The following is a 27087-nucleotide window of genomic DNA, read 5'->3' as shown; positions in this document are numbered from 1 at the left end:
AATATTATTTTATATTAGTTTCAGGTGTACAGCATGCTGGATGGACATTTATATATTTTAGAAAATGATCCTCTGATGAGTCTAGTACCCACCTGCCACCATACATAGTTATTACATTGTTATTAACTATATTCCTTATGCTGTAATTTACATCCCCATAACTATTTTGTAATTACCAATTTGTACTTCTTAATCTCTTTAACTTTTTCATCCACCCCTCCCATCTTGCAACCATCAGTTTGCTCTGTGTATGTATGAGTCCATTTTGTTTGTTAATTTATTTTGTTCTTTAGATTCCACATATAAGTAAAATCATATGACATTTGTCTTTTTCTGTTTGACTTATTTCACTTAGCGTGATGCCCTGTAGGTCCATCCATGTCTCATATGATAAGATTTCATTCTTTTTATGGTTGAGTAATATTCTATTGTATATATGTAGCACATCTTTATCCAATCATCTGTTGATGAACACTTAGATTGCTTCAATATCTTGGCTATTGCAAATAATGCTGCAGTGAACATATGGATGCACATATCTTTTGGAAGTAGTGTTTTGGATTTCTTCAGATAAATGCCCAGGAGTTGGAATGCTGAGTCATAAGGTAGTTCTATTTTTAATGTTTTGAGGAATCTCCATTGTTTTCCATGGTGACCACACCAATTTGCAATCCCACCAAAAATGCCCCAAGGTTCCCTTTCTATACATTGTCCTAAACCCTTGTTTGTTGATTTATTGGTGATACCCATTCTGACAGGAGTGAGATGGTATCTCATTGTGCTTTTAATTTGCATTTTTTCTGATGATTAGTGATGTTGAGCATCTTTCCATATGTCTATTGACCATCTCTATGTCCTCTTGGGAAAATGTCTATTCAGGTCCTCTGCCCATTTTTTAATTAGATTGTTTTGTTGTTGTTGTTGTTTTGGTGTTAGGTTACATGAGTTCTTTATAATTTTTGGATATTAACCTCTCAGATGTATCATTGGTGAATTCAGTAGGATGTCTTTCTGTTTTGTTGACGGTTTCCTCTACCGTGCAAAAAAATTTTAGTTTGATTTAGTCCCATTTGCTTATTTTTTCTTTCATTTCCCTTGTGTAAAGAGATATAAACATATCTGAGAAAATATTACTAAGAGCAATGTCAGAAAGTTTACTGCCTATGTTTTCTTTTAGGAGTTTCATGGTTTGGGGTCTTACATTTAAGTTTTTAATTCATTTTGAGTTTATTCTTGTGTATGGTGTAAAAAGGTGGTCCAGTTTTGGGTTTTGGCATGTATCTGTCCAATTTCCCAACACCATTTATTGAATAGACTGTCTTTATCCTATAGTATATTCTTGCCTACTTTATCATAGTTTCATTGCCCATATAGTTGTGGGTTTATTTCTGGGTTCTCAATTATTTTCAATTGTTCTGTGTGTCTGTTTTTATACCAGCAACATGGTGTTTTGATTACTACATGTAGTATAATTTGATATCCAGTATCATGATACCTCTGACTTTGTTCTTCTTTCTCAAGATTGTTGTGGCTATTTGGGGTCTTTTGTAGTTCCATATAAATTTTAGAATTAGTTATTCTAGTTCTGTAAAAAAATGCTGTTGGTTTTTTGATAGGGATTGCTTTGAATCTATAGATTGCCTTGGATATTATGAACATTTTAATCATGCTAATTCTTCTTATCCATGAGCATGGTACATACTTCCATTTATTGTATCTTCAATTTCTTTCTTCAATGTCTTATAATTTTCCAAGTGCAGGTCTTTTACTTCATTGGTTAAATTTATTCCAAGATATATATTTTTTGACACAATTGTAAATGGAATTGTTTTCTTAATTTCTCTTTCTGATGATTTGTTATTAGTGTATAGAAATGCAACAAATTTTGTATCCTGCTACTTGACTGAATTTATTTATTAGTTCTAATAGTTTTTTGGTGAAATCTTTAGGGTTCTCTCTATATATAGTATCATGTCATCTGCAAACAATGACAGCTTAATGGTTCCTTTCCAGTTTGGATAACTTTTATTTCTTTTACTTGTCTGGTTGCTGTGGTTGGACTTCCAATGCTAAGTTGAATAAAAGTGGTGAAAGTGAACATCCTTATCTTGATTGTGACAGGAAAGATGGCATCTGCCTGCTGGGTATTTCATTGGAGGGCTCAACACATGGACAATGTTGGCTGTCCCTCCAGCCCTCGTCCTGAAGCCACACAACTTATTCTTTCCTAGTATGTCTCTGGTACCCTCCAGTTGCTGTCCCTCTGCCAGAGCACAGGGTGAGTGCCTGCAAATGAATGAGTTTCTTTGTGGACCCTTTAAGAGGATGCATGGGTTTCCAAATCCTTCTATCTCACCAAAACGGATGGAATCCCTGTCGATTTTTACAGCCAGATATTGTGGTGGCTTCTTTTCCCGGTACTGGTGCTCTAGGCTGAGTAGTCCACTGTGGGGCTGGGATCTCTTACTCCTCAAGGGTCGAGGGGATGTCTGCAGCTGAGATATCCCTCCTGATTCTCAATTGCCATAAATGGGTGTCGGATCAGACCGTCTCCACCCCTTACCACTCTCTATGTGTCTTCTTTATATCCTTAGTTATAGGACTTCTGTTCAGCTAGTCTTCAGATAGTTCTCCACGTTGATTGATGTATAATTTAGTTGTAATTTTGATGTGGTCATTGGTGGAGGTGAGCACAGTGTTCACCTACTGCACCATCTTGACTGGAACTCCCTGTAATTATCTTTTAATCACACTTTTCTAGTAGAGATTTCTGAGAGTCTTACTGAATTTTCCTATTCATCTCCCAGCCTCCATCTAAAGAAGTGATTATTCCACTAGTTTGAACAGTGGAGACGGTGAAAAATACGAGTGAGGTTTGCCAAAAGTCATGCGATAAGTCAGCCATGGAGTCAGGCACTGACTTGGGCTCCAGACTCCCAACCAGGGTTTATTGCCTTGCCCAGCAAGGTTGTTCCACCTCTGATGGCTGTGACCTTTAGTAGTGTTGACTGCGTGTTACTGTTCCTATAACACCAAACTGTGGCATGTAGGGCAAGAATTATAGGAATGCTCAAGAACGGAGTATAGTAGAGGCTGGAAGACACTCTACTTTGCTGGAACATCTCAAACTAAGTCTTTTTTTTATTCATTAGTTACAGATGTACAAAACAAGGTAATACTTAGACGTTCATCATTTATATCCCTCACACTGTGGACCCCCCGCCCCCATCCACTATCCCTCTGACCTCGCACTGAGCCGTCACATTACATATATAAAATTATAGTTGGCATTCATTATTGTCAACCTAAGTTTTTGTCACACCCAATGGACACTGCAAATGTTTTCTCCTTCAGTGGTAAGATCCTGTTATTTCACAGGCTATCAGATAATTTTGATTAGCCGATCCTTTACTCATCAGAATAGTTGTTTTCCAAGGTCCATTTTGATGCCAAAGCATTTGGGATGATTTTTTAAAGTATGTTTTGAAGTTATCCTTTGAAGTTATGAAATTGTCTTTTTGGCAAATATGAATGGAATTTAACTTCTAATTCAATTCTATGTAGGTAATTCATTAAATTTATGTAGACTCTCATCTTGAATATCATCATATATTTGGCAATTTTCTTTTATACTATTTATCAAAATATTATCTATTTGAACTACTCTCTGAAAAGAAAGGAGTAGAAGAGTATACCCAAGAACCCCAAAACATGTAATATATGAAGCTCAGACAATTAAGTTCATAAACTCATCCTAGAAAAAGTGCCACATACCTCATTGCTGACTATCACTACAGTCACCTTCAAAATACTCCCCGAGGGAAGCTATGCATTGATGCCAGTGCCAAGACCACCTTTCAAAGCAATTTTGGAGTCTTTTTCTGGAATGGCCATCAGCGATGTCATCATATTACCCTTAATGTCTTGAATGTCATCAAAATGTCTTCCTTTCAATATTTCCATTATCTTCAGATTTAAAAAAAAGTCATTGGGGGCCAGATCAGGTGAGTAGGGAGGGTGTTCCAATAGGTATTTGTTTACTGGCTAAAAACTCCCTCACAGACAGTGCCGTGTGTGCTGGTGCATTGTCGTGACCCAAGAGCCATGAATTGATGGTGCAAAGTTCAGGTCGTCTAACTTTTTCAACCAGCCTTTTCAGCACTTCCAAATAGTCGACTTGGTTAACTATCCAGTTGGTACAAATTCATAATGAATAATCCCTCTGATATAAAAAAAAGGTTAGCAACATCGTTACAACAATGTTGCGAACTTAATTGTCAGACTTCATATATGGGTCAATACAATAAGATTTGTAAAGGCAGTCAGTAAGTAACGGCTTTTCATGGCACCACACCCTATGTTTGGAAGAATATAAAGCATGATCTTTGCTTTCAAGGAGTGTAGATTTGAATGAGGGAAAAGAAACTCACAAAAAGGTAATAAAAGTTATACTGGATACAAAGTACTACAAGAGTATAGAGGAGGGAGAAATCATTTTATGGGAGACAAGAAAGGCTTCGTGGCTAAGACTACCTTTGAACTACCAAGTGGTTGGGAATGTCTCATAGGGAGAAAAGGGGTTGGGCTCTCACTTCAGGTGGTATAAATGAAACAGAAGCTAATTCAGAAAACAGTGACTGGTCTGATGAGACTGAAGCATGAGCTTTCCATCTATGTAGCACTCATAAAGTATTAAGCACAGACAATCAATCACTATGTACTAACTATAAAGATCCATGTGATCTTTTTACAGCCCCCATTTTATAGCTAATGGATGGAAGGGTTTGTCATATGACACTTGCAAAAGACAAAGTGGTGGTTGCAATTTAGAGTGTGATGACCTGATGGGCCCTGGGGACACTAGTTTGCATTTAGGACCAGGACACCCTTGATCCTGACACTTCCCCAGGATACAGGTCTGATTTTCATGTCTGGAAATTTGCCTTTTCCTCTGTACCTGAGAATAATTTGCTATCTTATAACGAGAGACCTATCACTTTGTCCAAATTATTTTCAATCTCTCATCAGCATGTTCTTTTTCGGGTGGATTTATTAATTGTCTGTAGAGGATCTATCTTTATAATGAACAAAAGACTTATGTTAGTTAGTAAAAGGCTATGTCTCCCTGCATTTATGCAAGACTGACCATTGAGTGCTGGAAAGACAAGTATGGAAATTTCTGTTTCCATCTTTCTTATTTTAATGTAAAAATAAAAAAGAAATGAAGCTTTACTAACTCATAATGTGTAGCCTCAGGGGTGTGTATGTTGGAGACTCATGTCACGTTCTCTAAGTATGAGTATGAGTCAGAGGGAAACAGGCATGACCCCAGTCATTTGTTCTCATTGAGACTTACATTTATGATCTTATTTTATTGCATTATACTTTATTATATCATTGGCTTTAAACTAAATATGCAAGTAATTTATGAGAAATTCCTGTGAAGAAATCATGAATTGAAGGTATTTCTAGTATTGCAAGCCCAAGTGAAAAGCATGAAAAATGGTAGAGCAGTTACCTTCCCTCCAAGTCCTGTCATATGTTTAAGTTAAAAACATGACTACATATTCTGATCTGATAAGAAATTGGCCAAAATTATAATTACCCAAGAAAATGTTTTAGATAAGAATTTATAAGACTTGTTAAGGTTAATCTGTCTTTAAGGCTATATTGTGATTAGATTTATTAGCTAATAACAGTGGCAAGTAAATATGATGTATAGATAAATATACATGTATCGAGATATATGCTGAAAATGTTAGAGACCCTGAGAAAGAGTATCTCCTTGTCTGTGTCAGGTTCATGATACGATTAATAGCATCCCCATGAATACTACTCACCATGTGACACCTACTGTTTCTGCCAATAACAAAATATGACCCCATGTGTCCCTTCCCTGAGTCACCACTGCTAAAATCTGGTCCTTCGGAATCCCTTTTCTAGACTTCATGTTGAGCATCTCCATTCAGCTTAGCATTCTATCTATAGCTGTCTTAATTATGCCCTGCTTGTCCTGCATTGAGCAATGGAGAGATTGGATTGTAAATGTTATTTCTGTGGACATAGTTTTATTCCATTATGTTTTTATATTATTGAGCTCTAAGTGAAAGAAGGTCTGTCACCTTACATGATATCTGCAAAGGGAACCTTTATTTATGTGGAACAAAATACACTTCTAATTAAGATATTGAACGAAGTAGGTGATAAAAACCCAGAAATGGCCACTGAAAGGAGCAACAAGGAAATCTGGTGATTTACTGACAAACATTTTTCGGTTTGATGGAGTTGGGAGCCAAATTAAAGTAGAAAAGGAGGAGTGAGTGGGAGGTGAGGTCCCAGACACAGCCAGTGCAAACAACTCTTTTTAAGAAGTGGCCTTGAAGGGGAGACAAAAGATAGGACTGTCCTGGAGGTGGAGTCCAAGACGTTTCTTTTTTAAAGAAGGAAACTAGAATGTGTTTAATGCTTAAGGAAGGAGCCAGCCAGAGGAGACTGAAGAATAGGTGGAATGCATAATTATCCCCTCTCTGGAAGATATCCTGGAGTAAAATTCCTGAGGCGGTAGGAGGATGAGCTACCTGAGCTGAGGGATTGTTAACTTCACACCTGAGGAGATGAGAAAACGGAGGACTTAGAAATTAAACACCTTGCCTAAGATGGTAGAGCTCTCTTCAAAAAGGTAATTGTGACGAATAGAATTACCATGTGACCCAGCAATCGCTCTCCTGGGTATCTACCCCAAAAATCTGAAAACATTTCTCTAGAGTGACGTCATGGGAATGGCGGCAGTGGGGCGCTCTTTCTGAATCCTCCCCGAGATTTTCTGGCAATCGGGACATATAGAACATCGAGGAGTCCTTTGCTCATCACGCAGAACAGTGGGGAGACTCGTGGAGGAATTACCTGAAGGTGCGCGCTGATTGCGAGCAGGGGAGGAGGCAGGACAGTGAAGTGGAAGCGCGCCCCCACCACGGTGCAGCTGAAGCCAGACGGCGACCACCGCGCCGCACCTAGGACGGAGCGCAGACTCGTGGAAAGTTTGCTTTGGGGTGCGCTAGTTGGGCGAGCGGGGGAGGAGTGAGGAGGGCAAGAGGAAAAGCGCCACGCTCTCCCCACCCCCCACGTAGAGCTGCGGCCCTGCAGCATGCCCACAGCAGCAGCGGCAGGCAGCACCCGGAGCTCTGGAGTCCCACGGGATCCCAGGGTGCAGCGGAGAGCGCAGGGTCCAGGAGGTGGGCTCTTTCCCTGCGTCCCACAGCTGATCTCTCCCTCGGAGCGGGCAGCTCGTGGGCCCTAGGGCAGACAAAGAACTCAGACGCCACACCTGGACCCCTCACCCCACTTTTCGAATCCTTCCCCCGCCCTTCCAGAGACTTAAACTGACCCCTGAACTGAGGAGTAGTGTCAGATTACAGAGGGGCGTCTGTGCTCAGGCGCTGGGAATATTGGCAGCCAGCTCTGACCTTAGGAAGAGGCTGGGAGGAGGGGATTTTCGCTAGATGAGGAGAGAGAAGACTCCCACACCCCCAGCCACCACCTTTTCGGGCCTGCGGGAGGAGTGTGACGTGGCTGGCCTGGGAGAGAGAAGACCCCTCTATCCCCAGCACCCACCCTTTCTGGCTGGCCTGGGGCGGGGCAAGGGCAACCACGGAAGCACTCCCTGAGTTCAGCAGTAAGCGGCAGACGCAGCTCTGGGCTTTCAGCAGCTTACAAATCTCCCGCCCGCCCCCTCCCACACACCCACGGAAGGAGGGCCCTAAGACTCAGGAGTACTGGGCACAGGGCAGGTGGAGCTACTCTCAGCGTGCATTTGTGCAGGAAAGGACAGAAACTGCACGGTCTCTCTGAAAACTGTCATCCAGACCCCTCAGCCCCTCGCATTTAAATCTACACTCCCAAATTCACTCTGGGCACCAGGTGACCAGCGCTGCCTGCGCAATAGGCAGGGAACTCTTTGGCACAGCGAAGGACAACCTGGAGATTACTTGGTGGGCTTAAGCCAAGACTGGTGCTGCTTCCTGTTTTGCTTTGCTTGGTGTTTTTTTGTTTGTTTGTTTTGTTTTGTTTTTCTGCTTGTTGTGATTTGCTTTGTTCTGTCTTTATTTCTTTGATATCTTTGCCTATGTTGAGTGGGGATTGTCGGTTGTATTTTACATGTGAATGTACTTGATTTGTTTTCTTTGTTGTGGTTGTTGTTGTTGTACTTGGTAACTTGATTTGTGCTGAAACTGCCCTAACAGGGCCAAGCTTAAGAGGCACAAGATTCAACATATCCAGAAGCCAACTCTGGACCAAACCAGAATACTACTGGGTTTGACCTACAAGTCACACACCCAGAGGGAATTACCTGAAGGCTCAAGAGCCCATAGAGGCCAAACCTCATTTAAGTGGCCAACCCTCACCCAGCAGAACACCCTGTGGTGGTCAGAGCCAAGTCTCACAACAAGACGGCCTAGGAGTTAAACCCACCTACTCACAAGCAAAAAGCAATTAAAGTTCTTCTTGAACAGGACAATATACTAAACACCAGAGCCACCTTTGGAGCACATGCAGAGGAGAAAAACAAAGTAGTCCAGTCAAATATAAAGGACACATACTACATAAGATAAGCCAGCAAGAACTAAGAGCTCTAGGCGATCTTCCTAATACATCAAAGCAAACACAGAGAGTCAGCCAGAATGGGGAAACAAAGAAACATGTCCCAAATAAAAGAACAGAAGAAACCACCACAACTGGAACCAAATGAAGCAGAGGTAACCAATCTTTCAGAGACAGAGTTCAGAACATTGGTGATAAGAATGTTTAAGGAGCTTAGAGAAGACATAAAGAAGGATATAGAAATCATAAAAAACAACCACTTAGAACTAAAAAAGGATGTAGAAATCTTAACGAATAACCAGCTAGAACTAAAGAACACAATTACCGAAATTAAGAACTCACTTGAAGGAATGACCAGCAGGTTAGATGAAGCAGAGGATCAAATCAGCGACTTAGAAGACAAGTTAGCAGAGATCACCCAAACTGAACACAGAAAGAAAAAAGAATAAAAAACAATGAAGATGGTTTAAGAGACCTCTGGGATAACATCAAGCACAACAACATGCGCATCATAGGAATACCTTCTGGTATTGAGAACATATTTGAGGTAATAATGTCCGAAAACTTCCCTAACCTGATGAAGGAAACCAACATACAAGCCCAGGAAATGCAGAGAGTTCCAACCAGGATAAACCCAAACAGGTCCACACCAAGACACATTATAGTTAAAATGGCAAAGCTTAAAGACAAGGAGAGAATCCTAAAAGCAGCAAGAGAAAGGCAGAAGGTTACATACAAGTGAATTCCCATCAGACTATCAAATGACTTTTCTACAGAAACTTTGAAGGCCAGGAGGGAGTGGCAGGAAATACTCAAAGTGATGGAACACAAAGGCCTACAACCTAGATTGCTTTATCCAGCAAGGCTATAATTTAAAGTTGATGGAGAGATAAAGAGCTTCCCAGAAAAGAACAAACTGAAAGAATTTATTACAACCAAGCCAGCATTGCAAGAAATAGTAAAAGGACGTCTGTAAATAGAAGAAAGATGAAAACAATTTACTACAAATTTAAAAATGGCAATAACTATGAACATACCAATAATCACTTTAAATGTAAACGGATTAAATGCTCCAATCAAAAGACATAGGGTGGCTCAGTGGATAAGGAAGCAAGACCCTTGTATATGCTGTATACAAGAGACTCACCTCAGATCAAAAGACACACACAGGCTGAAAGTGAAGGGTTGGAGTAACATGTTTCATGCAAATGGAAGCAAAAAAAAAGCTGGAGTTGCAATACTTATATCTGACAAAATAGACTTTAAAATGGAGAACATATTGAAAGACAAAGATGGGCACTATATAATGATAAAGGGATCAATCCGACAAGAGGACATAACCCTAGTAAACATCTATGCACTTAACATAGGAGCAGCTAAATATATAAAACAGGTACTGATGGACATAAAGACAGAGATCAACAGCAACACTATCATAGTAGGGGACTTCAACACACCTCTGACAACAAGGGACAGGTCCTCCAGACAGAAAATCAGTATGGAAACAACAGCCATAAATGATACTTTGGACCACTTGGATTTAATCGATATTTTCAGAGCATTTCACCCCAATGCTGCAGAATACACGTTCTTCTCAAGTGCACATGGAACATTTTCCAAGATAGATCATATGTTAGGACACAAAACAAGCCTTGATGAATAAGAAAATTGAAATCATACCAATTGTCTTCTCTGACCACAATGCTATGAAATTAGAAATGAAGTACAGGAAAAAAAACCAGGAAGACACACCAATTCATGGAGGCTGAATCACATGTTGCTAAATAATGAATGGGTCAAGCAAGAGATCAAAGAAGAGATCAAAGAAGAAATCAAAAGATATCTCGAGACAAATGAGAATGAGAACACTACGACCCAAAATCTATGGGATGCTGCGAAAGCAGTCCTAAGAGGGAAGTTCATAGCACTGCAGGCCTACCTAAAGAAACAAGAAACATCACTAATTGACAGTTTATCTTCACACTTAAGGGATCTGGAAAAAGAACAGCAAAATAAGCCCAAAGGGAGCACAAGGAAGGAGATAATAAGGATCAGAACAGAAATAAATGAAATAAAAACCAGAAAAACAACACAAAAGATCAATGAATCCAAGAGTTGGTTCTTAGAGAAGATAAACAAAATTGACAAACCTTTAGCCAGACTCATTAAAAAAAGGAGAGAGAGGACCCAAATTAATAAAATCAGAAATGAAAAAGGAGAAGTGATAAGACACCACAGAAATACAAAAAAAAATTAAGAAGTTACTATGAGCAACTATATGCCAACAAATTTGACAATCTGGAAGAAATGGACAATTTTCTAGAGGCGCACAACCTTCCAAGGCTAACTCAAGAAGAAACAGAAAACCTGAATAGACTGATTACTGTCAGGGAAATTGAATCAGTAATCAATAATCTCCCAACAAACAAAAGCCCTAGACCAGATGGCTTTACAGGTGAATTTTTCAAAACGTTCAAAAAAGAATTATCACCTATTCTTCTCAAGCTCTTCCAAAAAATCCAGAAGGAAGGAAGACTCCCAAACACTTTTTACGATGACACTATCACCCTGATCCCAAAATCAGACAAAGACACCACAAAAAAAGAAAACTACAGGCCGATATATCTAATGAACGTAGATGCAAAAATTCTCAACAAAATATTAGCGAACAGAATTCAGCGACACATTAAAAAAATCGTACACCATGATCAAGTGGGATTCATTCCTGGTATGCAGGGGTGGTTCTACATCCGCAAATCAATTAATGTGATACACCACTTTAACAAAATAAAAAATAAAAATCACATGATTATATCAATAGATGAAGAAAAATCATTTGATAAAATACAGCAACCTTTTATGATAAAAACCCTTAAGAAAGTGGGAATAGAGGGATCATATCTCAACATAATAAAGGCCATATATGACAAACCCACAGCTAATATCATACTCAATGGGGAAAACCTAAAACCATTCCCCCTAAGATCAGGAACAAGACAAGGTTGCCCACTTTTTCCACTTCTATTCAACATAGTGCTGGAAGTTCTAGCCACAGCAATCAGACAAGAAAAAGAAATAAAAGGCATCCAAATTGGTAAGGAGGAAGTAAAATTACCATTATATGCAGATGATATGATACTACATATAGAGAACCCTAAAGACTCCACCAAAAAAGTATTAGAGCTGATAGATGAATTTAGTAAAGTAGCAGGATATAAAATTAATATTCGGAAATCAGTTGCATTTGTATATACCAATGATAAAATATCAGAAGGAGAAATTAAAAAAAACAATTCCATTTACAATTGCTCCAAAAACTATAAAATATCTGGGAATAAATCTAACCAAAGATGTAAAAAGTCTGTACTCAGAAAATTATACGACACTGAAGAAAGAAATGAAAGAAGACATAAATAGATGGAGACACATTCCATGTTCATGGATAGGAAGAATTAATATAGTTAAAATGTCCATACTGCCTAAGGCAAAATACATATTCAACGCAATTCCTATCAAACTACCAACGACGTTTTTCACAGAAATAAAACATATAATTTTAAAATTTATATGGGACCATAAAAGACCCCATATAGCCTCAGCAATCTTGAGAAATAAGAACAAAGTGGGGAGGTATAATGATACCTGACTTCAAACTATACTACAAGGCTACAGTAATCAAAACAGCATGTTACTGGCATAAAAATAGACACATAGATCAATGGAACAGAATAGAGAGTCCAGAAGTAAATCCATGCCTATATGCCCATCTAATATACGACAATGGAAGCAAGAATGTACGATGGGGTAAATATAGTCTCTTCAATAAGTGCTGTTGGGAAACCTGGACAGACACATGCAAGAAAATGAAGCTGGACCACCTCCTTACACAATATACAAAAATAAATTCAAAATGGCTTAAAGACTTAAATGTAAGATCTGAAACCATAAAATATCTAGAAGAAAATATAGGAAGAAACTTCATGGACATTACCGGGAGTAAGATTTTCACTGATATATCCCCTTGCGCCAGGGAAGTAAGAGAAAAAATAAACATGTGGGATTACATCAAACTAAAAAGTTTTTTCACAGCAAACGAAACCATCAATAAAACAAAAAAGGATCCTACTGAATGGGAAAAGTTATTTGCCAATGATATATCTGATAAGGGATTAATATCACAAATCTATAAAAAACTTACTCAACTCAACTCCAAAAATACAAAGAACCCAATTAAAAAATGGGCAGAGGACTTGAGGAGACATTTTTCTAAAAAGGACATACAGAAGGCAAGAAGACATATGAAGAAATGCTCAACCTCACTAACCATCAGAGAAATGCAAATAAAATCCACAATGAGATACCACCTCACTCCAGTCAAAATGGCTATCATCAATAAATCTACAAACAACAAATGCTGGCGTGGATGTGGAGAAAAGGGAACGCTAGTGCACTGTTGGTGGGATTGCAGATTAGTGCAGCCACTATGGAAAACAGTATGGAGGTATCTCAGGAATCTGAAAATGGAACTACCCTATGATCCAGTAATTCCACTCCGAGTCATCTACTCGGAGAAATCCAAAACTCCAATTCAAAAATCTGTATGCACACCTATGTTTATTGCAGCACTTTGCACAATAGCCAAGACATGGAAACAACCGAAATGCCCATCGGTAGATGACTGGATTAAGAAGCTGTGGTACATTTATACAATGGAGTATTATGCAGCCATAAAGAAGAAAGAAATCTTATCATTTGCAACAACATGGATGGATCTAGAGAACATTATGTTAAGTGAAATAAGTCAGAAAGAGAAAGACAAGTACCATAGGATCTCACTTATATGCGGAATCTAAAGAAAAGAATATGTGAATGAACTAATCAGAAACAGTTTTGGGGACGAAAAGAAAAAAAACGAGAGTTGTTAGATGGGCGGAGGCGGGGTGGGGATAAGGGGAAAGGTGAAGGGATTAGGAAGCAGCTGGTAACCACAAGATGGCCTCAGGGTTTTTGAAAATTAATTTGGGGAACGTATTCAATATTGTTGTAAAGATTTTGTTGGTTATCTGATGGACATGCGTCCTATTTGGGAGACCACCTCAGGGATACTGTGGATGCCTGATCATGGCATTGTACACCAGAAGCTAAACAATAATGAATGCCAACTATAATTTTATATATATAATGTGATGGCTCAGTGTGAGGTCGGAGGGATAGTGGATGGGGGGAGGGGGGTTCACAGTGTGAGGGATATAAATGATGAACGTCTAAGTATTACCTTCTCTTGTACACCAGAAACTAATAAATTAAAATAAAATTAAACAAGCAAACAAACAAACAGAAAATTTCTCTATATAAAAAAAAAAGTATTGAACGAAGTAAAATAGAGAAATGGATTCCTATCCAAATTTGACCTAACTATGCACTAGGAATTCCACCCATAAGAACTCCTAGTGGCATGAATATGAAAAATAACCATGTGTACTTTTACTGAGATGGCATAGGATGACTATAAAGTAAATAAGGGCAAAGATGTGCTTTCCCATTTCCTAAGTGTAGGTGTTAGAGCAGGTGGTTACAATTAAGTGGCTTGTCAGGAGTCAGCACTAACTCTTAGATAAGGCTCTTGTAAATTCCTTTTCTCCTCCAGAACCCATGGAGGGGTAAAAATGCTTAGTGGTGAAGACACAAATATGTATTTTACATGGTATAAATAGTTATAATTTTCTAATTCATTTTTAATTTCTGCCTCCTTTTAGTCAAGGGCCCTGGGTAACCAATATAATGTTCTGCCAACTCCTGAGGTTTAATAATAAGTCTTCTGATAACTTTAATATTATTTGAAACCCATTAGCTTTATAATGTGCTGCCCTTCCCCCCCAGTGGCAGTGACCATAAAATAATAAAATAGAGTGTAAGAATTAGCTCATTGTTCTTAGGTGCGGTGTGAAAGTCACATTATAAAATAAAGCTATCAAATAAGATGGGGGCACTGACAGTGGCCTTTAACTTTTCACCTTTGATTTGGAGTGTTGATTAAACCAGACAAAAGAAAAAAAAAATATGGGTGAAATATACCATTTTGTAATAGTGAACCTGAATACTTCCATGGTGATTCATGATGGCAAAAAAGCTTGTCATTAATTAGGTTCTTTCAGTGGATTATCTAGTAAATCAATGAAAAATGAATTTTATTGTTTCCTGTCAGGTACTGTCCAGCACCTGACCTGAATAAGCTGGGTTAGTTGACCAAATTCCCTACTTTACAGGACTCATGTCTTCCCTCAAAGAATGTGGCTTACTGTCCCTCTGCAATTTATGTCACCATCCAAGAGTTGTTAACTTTCCTTCAGTGCCTTGCTTGTCTATGTTATGGAATGATGCCTTTCCCTCTTTATTTACCATTCAAAGATGTTGAACTCTTTTTGGGGTGGTCAGCGAGTAGGATCTCTCTCCACATCCTACTAACAGAATTTCAATCTAATCTTTGGCTTCTTGCAGGATGTATCAAGTCCTAATTGAAACCAATTTAGAGGCCAGAACCATGCTTATGAAAAGTCTGGGAGACCCAAGCCTCTTAACATAATGAATATACTTCTTTTTTTATTCCTGTAAATAGCATAGTAGCAAGGCCAAATAGGATCTAGCTGGCTTGCATGGAGCTCTCCATCAAAGGGAAATGGGATCAGGGAAATAGCTCATCATACATCACTAAACACAAGAGAAAATATTTTGGCAAGATTGAGGAGTTGACTTTTTTTCTTTTTCTTTTTTTTTTTGCATTTAATGGAATTAGAATTGGTTGCCATATGATTACCATCAACAAGATCAGGTATGAAAGACTGAATGCACCAGCATCAAACTCAAAAAAACCATCAAGCACATGCCATTCCAAATAGAGTACCAGCAATGGCAATTAAAGTCAGTGCCAAGGGACGGTTCTTAATGTGGGTAATGGCCTCCACCTGCTTTAAAGTGCCTTAAAACATCCTGAAAAAATCATTTTTCTCTTTCTCATAAGTGAATAAGGGATTTCCAGTCAAGATGTAGACAAAGTCTGTGCTTGCCTCCTCTCACGATCACGTGAAAATTACAACTAAAATACAAACAACCATCACTGAGGATAGCCTGAGTCTAGATGGACAGAAGTCCTGTAACTAAGAGCACACAGAAGAAGCAGCTTCGAGACAGGCTGGTCCCACACCCACCTGGCAGTTAAAAATCGGGAGGGATATCTCAGATGTGGAGGTCTCCATGGAGGAGTGAGGGGTACAGTCCTAAACCAGGGTCTCCAGCCCAGGGTTCCAGTGCCAGGAACAGAAGTACCCAAAACTTCTGGCTGTGAACTTACTTGCTGATGGACTCACTTGCTCTGAGTTCCAGCACTGGGGCAGTCGCTCAAAGGTGCCAAGGACATGTGGGAAGGAACTGAGTTGCCTGGGTTCAGAGCGAGGGCTGGAGGGACAGCTTTCTCCCAGACAGAAGGGATGGTTGAATCCATCATTTCTTTGTTGAACCCTCCCCTCTCTCAACGTGCAGACACAGGTGGCCACCATATCTGAGACTGTATCAAGCTGGATAGCACTGCTCACCCCATCCTGCTGACTCTCAGAGACCCCACAACTACTGACTTGCAGGCCCATCCAAGTCGCTTCCAGTGGCTTCTCCACACAATCTGTCGAGGCTCATGCTATGGACTTTCTTAAAATCTCTCAAAGGTTCACAAAAGCCCCAAAAGCAGGATCTGGTTTTGGCATGTGGCCTACCTCTTGCTGAGCAGCACTAGTGGCACTAGTGGCAGCTGACCTCAGGCCACAGCTTAGCTTCTCGAGGCACCTCCAAGTCCAGTGCAATGTTGGCCACCTGTGGATTGCTTTGTGGCTCAAGCCAGGTGGCTCCAGGCAGGACACAGGCAGATGCTGAACTTGGCTTGTGGCAGTGCTCCTCCCCGGGAAGCCATGGGCCTAGCATGCTTGGTGTCTGACTTTACACCAAGCCAGAGCACCACCTGGCTGCCTCTGAGGAGAACACACCCAAAGAGCAGACTGGGCAGGCACAAGAGCCCTGCTAACCCAAATCCTGCTCTGTAGGATCAGCTCCTGAACAACAGTTCATCCTGTAGTCAGAGCCAGTCTTCACAAAAAATCAGCCTGAAGGTCAGTCCCTCCCATTGACTTGCAAACAGCAATCAAGTTTCAACAAAAAGAGGAGGGCACACACAACTCACAGAAGGGACACAACTAGAGCACCGGGCTCAGGTGACCAAAAAGACTGCACCACTGTGTCCCACAGGACACCTACTACTAAGGTGTCCTACATAAGGGCACTCTACTAAGGCCAGGAGACATAGTAGCCCTACCTAATATATAGAAACACCACAGGGAGGCAGCTAAAACTGGGAGACAATGAAACATTTTCCCAAAATGAACAGAACAAAGCTCCAGAAAAAAAAAAACAAAAACTAAACAAAATGGAGACAAGCAATCCACCAGATGCTGAGCACAAAACTCAGGTTATAAGGAGGCTCAATGAACTTAGGGGAAGAGGAGATGAATTCAGTGAGAACTTTAACAAAGAGATAGGAAACATAAAAATGGAGGTAGAAAGCATTAAAAATAATCAGTCAGAAATGAAGAGTGCAATAACTGAAATGAAGAATACATTAGAGGAAATCAACAGCAGATTAGATGAAGCAAAGGATAAAATCAGCTATTTAGAAGTTAAGGTAGCAGAAAACACCAAATTAGCATAACAACAACAAAAAAGGAATCCAAAAATTAGGATAGTTTAAGGGTCCTCTGGTTCAACATCAAGCAAACCAATATTTGCATCATAAAAGTACTGGAAGGAGAAGAGAGAGAACAAGGAATTGAAATCTTATTTGAAGAAATAACGATGTAAAACTTCCCTAACCTGGTGAAGGAAATAGATATACAAGCCTAGGAAGAGCAGAGGGTGATGGATGTGTGCGTGTGTGTGTGTGCATGCGTGTGTGTTCACATGCATGTGTACAAGCATATGTGTGCTCATGAGTACACCCTCGCTTTTGTCCATGCATATTTGCCATAAAACTTGAAAGAAACGCAAATTTTAGCTGGAAAGAAAGCTTTGTGATAGCAGAGCTATTAATAACTTCAAGGAGTGATTTTCAGTTAAGAGGTGACAGCTCCCATGTGAAGTGACCATGCCAGACCTGCTATTCAGTAAAGCTTGGAGACCAGTCTTGTTTGCCATCTAAAATGGAAGTGATATGTTCATGGGGATGAAATGTGAAACGGCAAGATGGAGTGTTCCTGTAATTGGCACTATCTTTGAATGAATCTAGAAGGAGGTGGTTAGTCTGATGTTATATATAATATTGAGATTGAAGTGATTAAGCAGTTGTATACTTGAACTACTGTTGGTAACAGAGCAGAATCAGAACTGCTCTTTATTGTTAGGCAAGTGATGTCTGGTCACCAAGCAGTAAGTTATTGCACGTGTGTGGTGTACTTCACAACCCTCTTCCATCCTATAATAAGAATTCCAAGCCCAGGGAGAGAAACCAGACACAGACCTCTCAAGGTAGACTTTGAAATCCATAGCACAGCAGAGTTAAAGCTAACATTGACAAAATATAATGGACACCAACAAAGATACTGAGAGAAGTTCATTGAGAAAGAGTCCTCTTTAAGCAAGTGATTAAGCCATCTGATCTCTGAAGCAAGAAGTAGACCTCCCAGCACACCACGCCCAACAGTCATAAATAATGGAGGACACGCAATGTCTAGACTAGATAAGCACTCATCTCTAGTCTCCACTTTTATTTAGTACCAGTTCCTTAGTGTAAAGGAACTGAAAACTGATATCAGAAGCTACTGTATCTGTCAGAGTTCACTGGATATAACTACGAAACCTTGACTGGTGTGAAAGTTAGAATAAAAACTGAAAAGTAATGGGATTAAAAAACACTTAAAATAATTTTTAAAATAAAAATGTACTTAGGTTGCCAAAATGTGTTTTTTCTTACCATATGAACTATTTAATCAATAACTGAATATTAAAAGGAGCTAACTTATAAAATAAACATAAACAATGTTTATAACAAAGTTAAGAGTCAGAGAAAGTTCCAGCAAAAATGATTTGGATGTTGTTCTCCACCCATTATTAGAAATTCTTTGTGAAGAAGCCTCTGTTCCCTTCAGGGATAGCACAGACTAGCCCTTTGATGTGACATCATTGCCATATACTCTGTTCCAGAGCCTTCTCTAAGGTGAGGCACAGGGCCAGGGGCGGCCTGTGTTCATTGTTTCCAGTGTAGCTTCATTCTAGGAGAACTTTCATTCTACCTGGAACTGTGATCCTCCCCTGTTTTTTTTTCATCTGTGGTCTCTCCAACAATGTTAACTGGTATTTTTCTTGATTTCATTTAAGATTTAAAAAAATAAATAACACTGGGAAAATATATGCATTCAGAAAGCAAAATCTCAGAAACTATTGCATTCGTATTTTTGAAAAGTGTTATTTTCTTCCTTTATTCCTTTATATAGATGAATTTTAATATATAATTTATATACATATAATTTACACATAGCTTTTATGTATTTAAATCTTAAGGAAATTGAGAAATAGCTACAATTCTCACTGTATGGAGTTTAGGATCTATTTTTTAAGCTTTTTCATATACAAATACCTGAATCAGTAGACTGATTTTCCCAGCCAAGATCCTATTGTACAGGCAAAACAAAAATGAGCAGCATCCTTTGCAACGCTTGGCTTAGTGAGGTTAATTTCTGTCTGGGTATGCAGTGTGCTCCGTGACTCCGCCAGATGGGACACCTAACAGTCAACACTTCTCCCATCCCAATGTGCCCCTGAACACCCCTCCCACCTCAACATGTCACCAAGTAGAAGAGAAAGCCATGCAGTAGATGAGGGCAAAATTAGGAGGACAGCGTCCTCTTTGAACTAAAATTGTAGCACTCATGATAACAACAGGAAGAAGTTTTAGTTCACTAATTTGGAGATGGGATGGATTTAGGTGCCTCGTTGATTACTGGAAACAGAACTGAAGGCCATTTCCTTTTCCTAGCATATAGAAGTGGCTTACATTCTCACCACTTCGCCCCCTTGCCACTGCCTGCAAGGGAATTATTAATTTCACCGACATTCGCATTTGAAAAATTAAAAACAAAATTAAGGTTCTTGTTATTGAAATCTCACTATCACTGCTCTAGCCTGTCATGAAAATGCCATGGTTGTCCCCACAATCCAGAGTCCTTTCCTGTCCTTCCACATTCCCTATCTCTGACAAACCTTAATCTGTAAATCAGTGAAGGAAGGCATTCATTCAGTCCGGTCCTGGTCTCCTTTTACTGTGCCTTCTGTTAGCATTTAGCAACATGAAACTTAAAATGCTTGTTGATAGCAAAGATTGAGGAAAGGCCCGCCTGTCCTGGGTATGCAGACCTCCCCACAATCCAGTGTTTTGCCTCAATAACTGGTTTCCATTTTCATTTTGTTAACAACGTGTTTAACCTCCATTTCCCCCGCTGTATTATTTTCTGTGTTTTCCGTGATGTTTCAGTACAAACACCTCAGAATTCATCTTCCCTTAAGCAAGACTTCACAGGAACTGGCCAAAATGTGGGCTGGAGCTACGTGGAGGCACTGTCATAAGTTCAACATATGTAGAGGCTGCAAAAAGCATTTCCTCAATGCATTTCCTTTACATTAGTAGTTTAAAATCGAGTAATATTTCCTTTAGGGGAAAAGTAATTTGTTCCCTCTCAATGAGGCAGATCATGACTTTTCCATTTGCTAATGTGGGCATGCGTGCTGTCTTTCATAACTCAGATGCTACAAACACACCAATCAGTGAGATGTGATGTGAGTTGTTTTTGCAATAAACAGCACATGGTATTGTGCTGATCCAGTGTGGTACCTCATCCAGACCGCTAGTGACCAATAACGTGCATTTGTAAAGGCCCTGGCTGGTTTGGAAATATGGTTTATAGTATTTATTTCTCTCCATTAAGCTAAATTATTTATTTCAGTCAAACTCCTAGACATTGTGTTTAGGCTCTTTATGAAGAGCAACAAACTGTAGTTAAGAGTTTGGGTTTCAGAGTCAGAAAGATCTAGATTAGAGGCCAGGCTCTGTAGTGACTACCTGGGTGGCTTTCTGCAAACTGTATGCTCTCGAATGCTTAGTTTTCTCCTCTGAAAGTAAGATCAACAGTCAGAACTGCCTGAAAAGCTTTGTCTTTTATAATATTGGATTAATTAATGCAGACAATACCAGCTATACAGTTCCTGGAACCTAATTGGGACTCTTTAAAAGATAACTGATTACTCTATTAACTTAATTTAGTCTTAGGACACGGTGGGAAGATACCTTCCACTGGGTATTTAGGATGTAGTCAGCTTTTAATATCATGATACTCTCCGAGGACAATATTCCATTCCTACCCTTGGACTTCTATGGCATGATGCCCTTTGGCTGTCCCCCTATATCTCTGGCCTCTCAGTGCTATATCTTTCTCTCCAAGTCATTAAGTGTCATCCTTGACACTGTCTTTTCTCTCTTTCCCAAAGCCAAGCCATCATTAAACCCTAGGGACTTTTCCTGTGCAATGCACTCACTCATTTCCACAAGCACACGCACTGCGGTAGCCTGGGACCCCAACGCCTCCGGCCCAGGCTACTGCAGGGGCCTCCCTACTGGTCTGCCCACACTCAGCCTCCCTCTTCAGCAGGCTCTCCGCAGAACAGTGATCACTTAAAGAAATACAATTTGGATAGATTATCCTTAGCCAAACCTCTGCTTAAGTCTCTTCCTCAGCCTTGTTTTAAGAGTGAGGTTGCTGGCCCCGCCCTCCAGGCCCTGTGAAGTCCAGCTCTGCCTGTCTCTCTGGCTTCGTCTTGCCTCACTCTTCTTCTACGTGCAATCATGCTGGCCTCCTACTCCTAGCAACCAGGGATCCTTGACCAAGCAATGATTTCTTTACTCTTCCTGATATACTTGTATATTTATAAGCAAGAGAGAAGAATTAAAAACTTCCTTTGCCATCCTAAGGGCATGAAGAAGTTTAGTGAGTTCAGATATTCTATAGCCTTTTGGGGCGTCTCAGATGAAATGTCAAAAACAAACCCAACATATTATTATGATTTGAACTGAGTCCAAACAACGTTGGTATTTCTAGTAGAACTGAAATTATTAAACCAGCAGCCATTCCCTTAGCACGTGTGAACTTCAATTTCTAGGCCAAAGTCTAGCTAGAAAAGTGCTGACATTTTGAAATGTTATATAGCAGAAAAAGGTAGTGGAATGTTCTGTAACCTCAAAAATTATTTAGTTTGGAACCCAGTCCCAGGTTCACAGCATGTTTGTCAGGTGACAATGAAGTATCCAGAGGTGGGTCAAAACCTCACCAGGAGGCCAGGAGCTTCAAATCCCCCTTAGAAGTGAGGATTTCAAGGTCTAGAGCAGAAATCTGTCCTACAAGTCATTTTTTTAGTGACTTCCCAACAGAGCTCACCTCATCTCTCCCTGCTGTTGTTCTCCACTTCATTCTCCTCATGCTGGCAAGTGCCCAGAGGTAACCTCCAAGGAGGATGGGCATCTGTAACGAGAGCTGGGGCTGGAGTTAAGCTGCAAAGGGTACTGAAAACAACTGCCGGAGGACACCCAGCTACCCACAAAATTATACTTGATAGCCACCCAGGATGGGAATTCCCAGTTTTTCTGATGTTTCTAGGTATCTTCTAGAACATACGGCCAATACTGCAGTTGCCATGTCCCTGCCACCTCATGAGTGGGAAGTTGGTGGGAACATGGCAGAGGGTGGTTGACGTGTCATGGTGCGGGCTGGACTCCAATGAATTTCTTTTCTATCTGCATCTAAATTTTACTGACAAGAGTGAAAACGCTGTTGGAGTTGTTACTGTTTCCAATTTTAGTCAAATTATTTCAACCATTTAAGAACAAATGGTTTCAACCATTTGAACATTGAGTATCAAAGGTGAGCTTTTCTACTAATATCCATTGGCCATTTATTGTCATGGGAATTTTATGGTGATTTTTGAAGGTTAAAGGTTAAGTCTAGACCCTTTGGATTAGGTTAGCTTGGCGCCTCTGTTATGCTCTTCATAGCAGTTGCTGTTTCTCTGTTCACAAAAGTTACCGCACCTGTAACAATTGGTTTAATATCCATATTCCCTGCCAGACTGGACATGCCTTGTGTGTATATGAGCCCTGCCCATCCCGTATCTTACTCAGTATTGCTTTCTCACATGTTGGTAGGTACTATATATATTAAAGAATGGATGACTAAAAGTAAGCCAAAACAAGAATATGTCATCAAATGAGACATTCCACAATATTGTTAGGGGTCTAAAATGGTGAAAATTACTGCTGCGTTTTCACAAGGATACCTTCGAATCTCCTTACACTGATATAACAATAACTTATACCAGTGAAAAACAGCTAATGTGGCTAATGCTCGCAGCGTCCTAAGGTAATGTTCTAGCACTTGACCTGCATTCGGTCATATCATCCTCATAACAGCTGCATGAGGCAGGTACTACTATCCCTGATTTACAGGGGAGGAGACTGAGGCTCAGAGAAGTAGAAGACTTGCCAACTGGTAAGGAGCAGAGCTGGGCTTTAGACCCAACTCTGTTCTCTTAACTCTGTTGTTTTAGAGAACTGAAACAATGCTAAGATAACGAAATAAAAGAAGTCTATTCTGAGGCCTGCTCTGTCCAAGGCCCTGACAGGAACCTGAAGACAATTAGATAGGAGTCCATCCCAGCCCTGAAGGAGTTACCAGGAGTTAACGTCATTTAAAAAGCTAAATAGAAATACAGGCAATAAGATCTCTGGCCTGACTACCGCTACATGAATTGTACTCATTATATGCCATGCGTCGTGCAGAGGAAGGAGGGAAGGACGCGGAGGCCTGCAGCAGCCTAGGCGGGTTCCGTGGAGGGCAGCTGACCCTGAACCTGGTGCAGCAGGATGGGCACCATGCTAATGGGTGGAAAGGATATGAGAGTCACATGGGTTAATGTGAGAAAATGTGCCACATCAAAAGTTGGTTTTCTTTTTTTAATATGGATTCAAAATAATGAACAAATACTATCCCAAAGCCCAGATTTTTCTCCACCTCGGAGAGGAATATGGGTTTTTACTTAAGTCAGTAGTTCTTGCTCCCCACATTTATTTCTCCAGCTATAAAATGAAAATAATACCTGCCATGTTCCTCCCCCATAGAGATGTTGACAGGGTTGAAGAATTCCACAAAGCTTTGAGGGTCTTTTTTTTTTTTTTTTTTTTTTTTTTTTTTTTTTTTTACTGGACATTTATCATTTAATTATACTTATATCAGATTATATTCAGTACAAAGCTTTAACAACATGCTTTTAAACTGAGTACTTCAATGGGGACAAAAAGAACAAAGCGATTGATTTTTCTTTAAAATACTATATTGCATTCAACTTAGAAATTAAATTTGTATGTAATTTTGTGATGAAGCTACAACAACAAATGGGTCTTTTAACAAACACGTAAGTGTGTGGTCTACACTTATTACATGTGTGGTCTTTGTGCTGAGAATAAGAACTAATATTCTGTATCATTTTTTTATTGACTACTGATTATTTTTAAGGAAAGAAGAGACAAAGTTACTTATTAGAGCAATTGTAATCTCTAAAATTGAAGGTTTTCTAATTTGACATACAGTCATGACATAGAACTGTTTTTTAAAAAGAGCAATTAATTAAGAAAACTGGATTTCTGATCTAGTTCATGAAAGACTCAAGACTCACCTTTCTGTCATGAAAAAATATTAAGTTGATTGCCTTGATAATATCTAAGATTTGTTTAACACTGTACAAATTGCTAAATGCTTTTTTTTTTTTTTTTTTTTTTTGCTGTGGAGATTTTTTTTTTTTATTAATTAATTTATTTATTAGTTTCAGGTGTACAAAACAAGGTAATACTTAGACGTTCATCATTTATATCCCTCATACTGTGAACCCCTCTCCCCCCATCCACTATCCCTCCGACCTCACACTGAACCATCACATTATATATAAAAAATTATAGTTGGCATTCATTAATGTTTAGCTTCTGATGTACAATGCCATGATCAGGTATCCACAGTATCCCTGAGGTGGTCTCCCAAATAGGACGCATGTCCATCGGATACCCAACAAAATCTTTACAACATTATAGAATACCTTCCCCAAATTAATTTTCAAAAGAAAAACCCTGAGGCCATCTTGTGGTTACCAGCTGCTTCCAAATCCCTTCACCTTTCCCCTTATCCCCAACCCCCTCCCACACACCCATCTAACCACTCTCGGTTTTTTCTCTGCGTCCCCAAAACTGACTCTGATTAGTTCATTCACATAGTCTTTTCTTTAGATTCCATATATAAGTGAGATCATATGGTACTTGTCTTTCTCTTTCTGACTTATTTCACTTAACATAATGTTCTCTAGATCCATCCATGTTGCTGCAAATGATAAGATTTCTTTCTTCTTTATGGCTGCGTAATACTCCATTGTATAAATGTACCACAGCTTCTTAATCCAGTCATCTACCGATGGGCATTTTGGTTGTTTCCATATCTTGGCTATTGTGTAAAGTGCTGCAATAAACATAGGAGTGCATACAGATTTTTGAATTGGAGTTTTGGATTTCTCCGGGTAGATGCCTAGGAGTGGAATTACTGGATCATAGGGTAGTTCCATTTTCAGATTCCTGAGATACCTCCATACTGTTTTCCATAGTGGCTGCACTAATCTGCAGTCCCACCAACAGTGCACTAGCGTTCCCTTTTCTCCACATCCGCGCCAGCATTTGTTGTTTGCTGATTTATTGATAATAGCCATTTTGACTGGAGTGAGGTGGTATCTCATTGTGGTTTTTATTTGCATTTCTCTGATGGTTAGTGAGGTTGAGCATTTCTTCATATGTCTTCTTGCCTTCTGTATGTCCTTTTTAGAGAAATGTCTCCCCAAGTCCTCTGCCCATTTTTTAATTGGGTTGTTTGTTTTTTTGGAGTTGAGTTGAGTAAGTTTTTTATAGATTTGTGATATTAATCCCTTATCAGATATATCATTGGCAAATATCTTTTCCCATAGAGTAGGATCCCTTTTTGTTTTATTGATGGTTTCCTTTGCTGTGAAAAAACTTTTTAGTTTGATGTAATCTGAGGGTCTTTTTAAAGTAGTTATGCAAAACCACATCACATTCACACTTACTGTTTTCCCTGTTGGTTTTCTTATCATTATTGTCAAACTGCCGCTGGGAAAGCACTGCTCTTAGTGCAATTACAGCCTGCTCAAACAATGAACTAGCTGCATCATGACCCACCTGCCTGGAAAAGGCTGGGTAGGAGAACCTTGCCCTTGCAGATCCTTCCTCCAGCAATTCCTGCTGCTCCAGAAGAGTCCCTGCAGCCAGAGCCAGTTCCCCAACTCCCTTCGACCAGGACTAGCTCTCAGATAGTATGTTTTTTCCTCCAACTGAAAATATTTTTCGGTGTTTTGTTTGTTTGTTTTAATGAATTGATATTTAAATATCAGAAACTTTCAGCTAAGAGTCTAGAATTCTAGCTTCCCTTCCACAGAAGGACTGACAACAATGGTCCCATATTGTAGCCCCTGTTATAGCAAGAATCAAACAGTCCATTGAATGTACGCTTATGTCCTTACCAGGTCCCATGTGGCCTTTGTCTCAATGGGGGCCTACGTGCCTATCCCGTGGGCATCTGGGTCTTTTGGCTACAACTGTCTATGTTCCATCCAAAGCACTGTCAGGTCTGGAGTGAGCTGCCTGTGGGGCCACACTAGGTAAGAAAGGTGCCAGGGCTGGGTCAAACTGGACATTGGTGATATTTCTGAGTGCCAGTCCATGGAGACTGAGCCAAATAGAGAAAGAAGGGTCTGAACTCAGAGCCTGGAGCCAAAGACAAGAGCCAGGAAGTCAGGTACTAGGCACCTCTGATTGGAGAATGGGAGCCAATAGCCACAGTTCCAGAGCAGATTCCAGGAGCCCACATGCCTGCCATGGCATGCCCTTTAATGACAATCTATGTTGATCAGATAGTTCATGGTTGTCTATTATAAACATCGGGCAATTACATACCTGTGTGTCCTTGCACACGTAGACACCTACACCCATAGCCAGGTCCACTGCCAACGATTCTGGTTTAATAGCTGGAGCAGGCATGTGTCCACAGCTCCCTGGCACTTCCAATATACAATGTGCAGCCAGAGTTAAAACTACCACTCTAGGTGAGCTGATCTTCCTGGCAACTCCTCTTTTCCATTCAGTGATCTCAGTCTGACCCCGTAAATTGAACATTCTCTAAATAACTCAGTTCCTTTTGCATAAAAAACCCTTCTTGTGGTTCCTCTCTTCCCCTTTTAGTTCCCTGAAATGGTGTCTGGATGGATAAAGGCAGCTTACTGTGTCTCAGGCCTGTGTGGTTTCTCTTT

General features: G+C 39.9%; 1 pseudogene across 1 annotated transcript in view; it reads right to left on the bottom strand.

The window, feature by feature from the left end:
• The window catches only part of LOC308510447 (transcription factor BTF3-like), a 110312-nt pseudogene extending 83494 nt beyond the window's left edge, over positions 1–26818 (bottom strand). Inside the window, exon 1 of the transcript in view lies at positions 26735–26818. The product of the transcript in view is annotated as a transcription factor BTF3-like (transcript). The remainder of the gene's footprint in view (positions 1–26734) is intronic.
• Between the last annotated feature and the right edge of the window lie 269 nt (positions 26819–27087).

The sequence above is a fragment of the Rhinolophus hipposideros genome (assembly GCF_964194185.1).
Source record: "Rhinolophus hipposideros genome assembly, chromosome: 18".
NCBI classification, from domain to species: Eukaryota; Metazoa; Chordata; class Mammalia; order Chiroptera; family Rhinolophidae; genus Rhinolophus; species Rhinolophus hipposideros.
The sequence above is the reverse complement of the archived record's forward strand: the minus strand, read 5'-3'. Positions and strand labels throughout refer to the sequence as shown.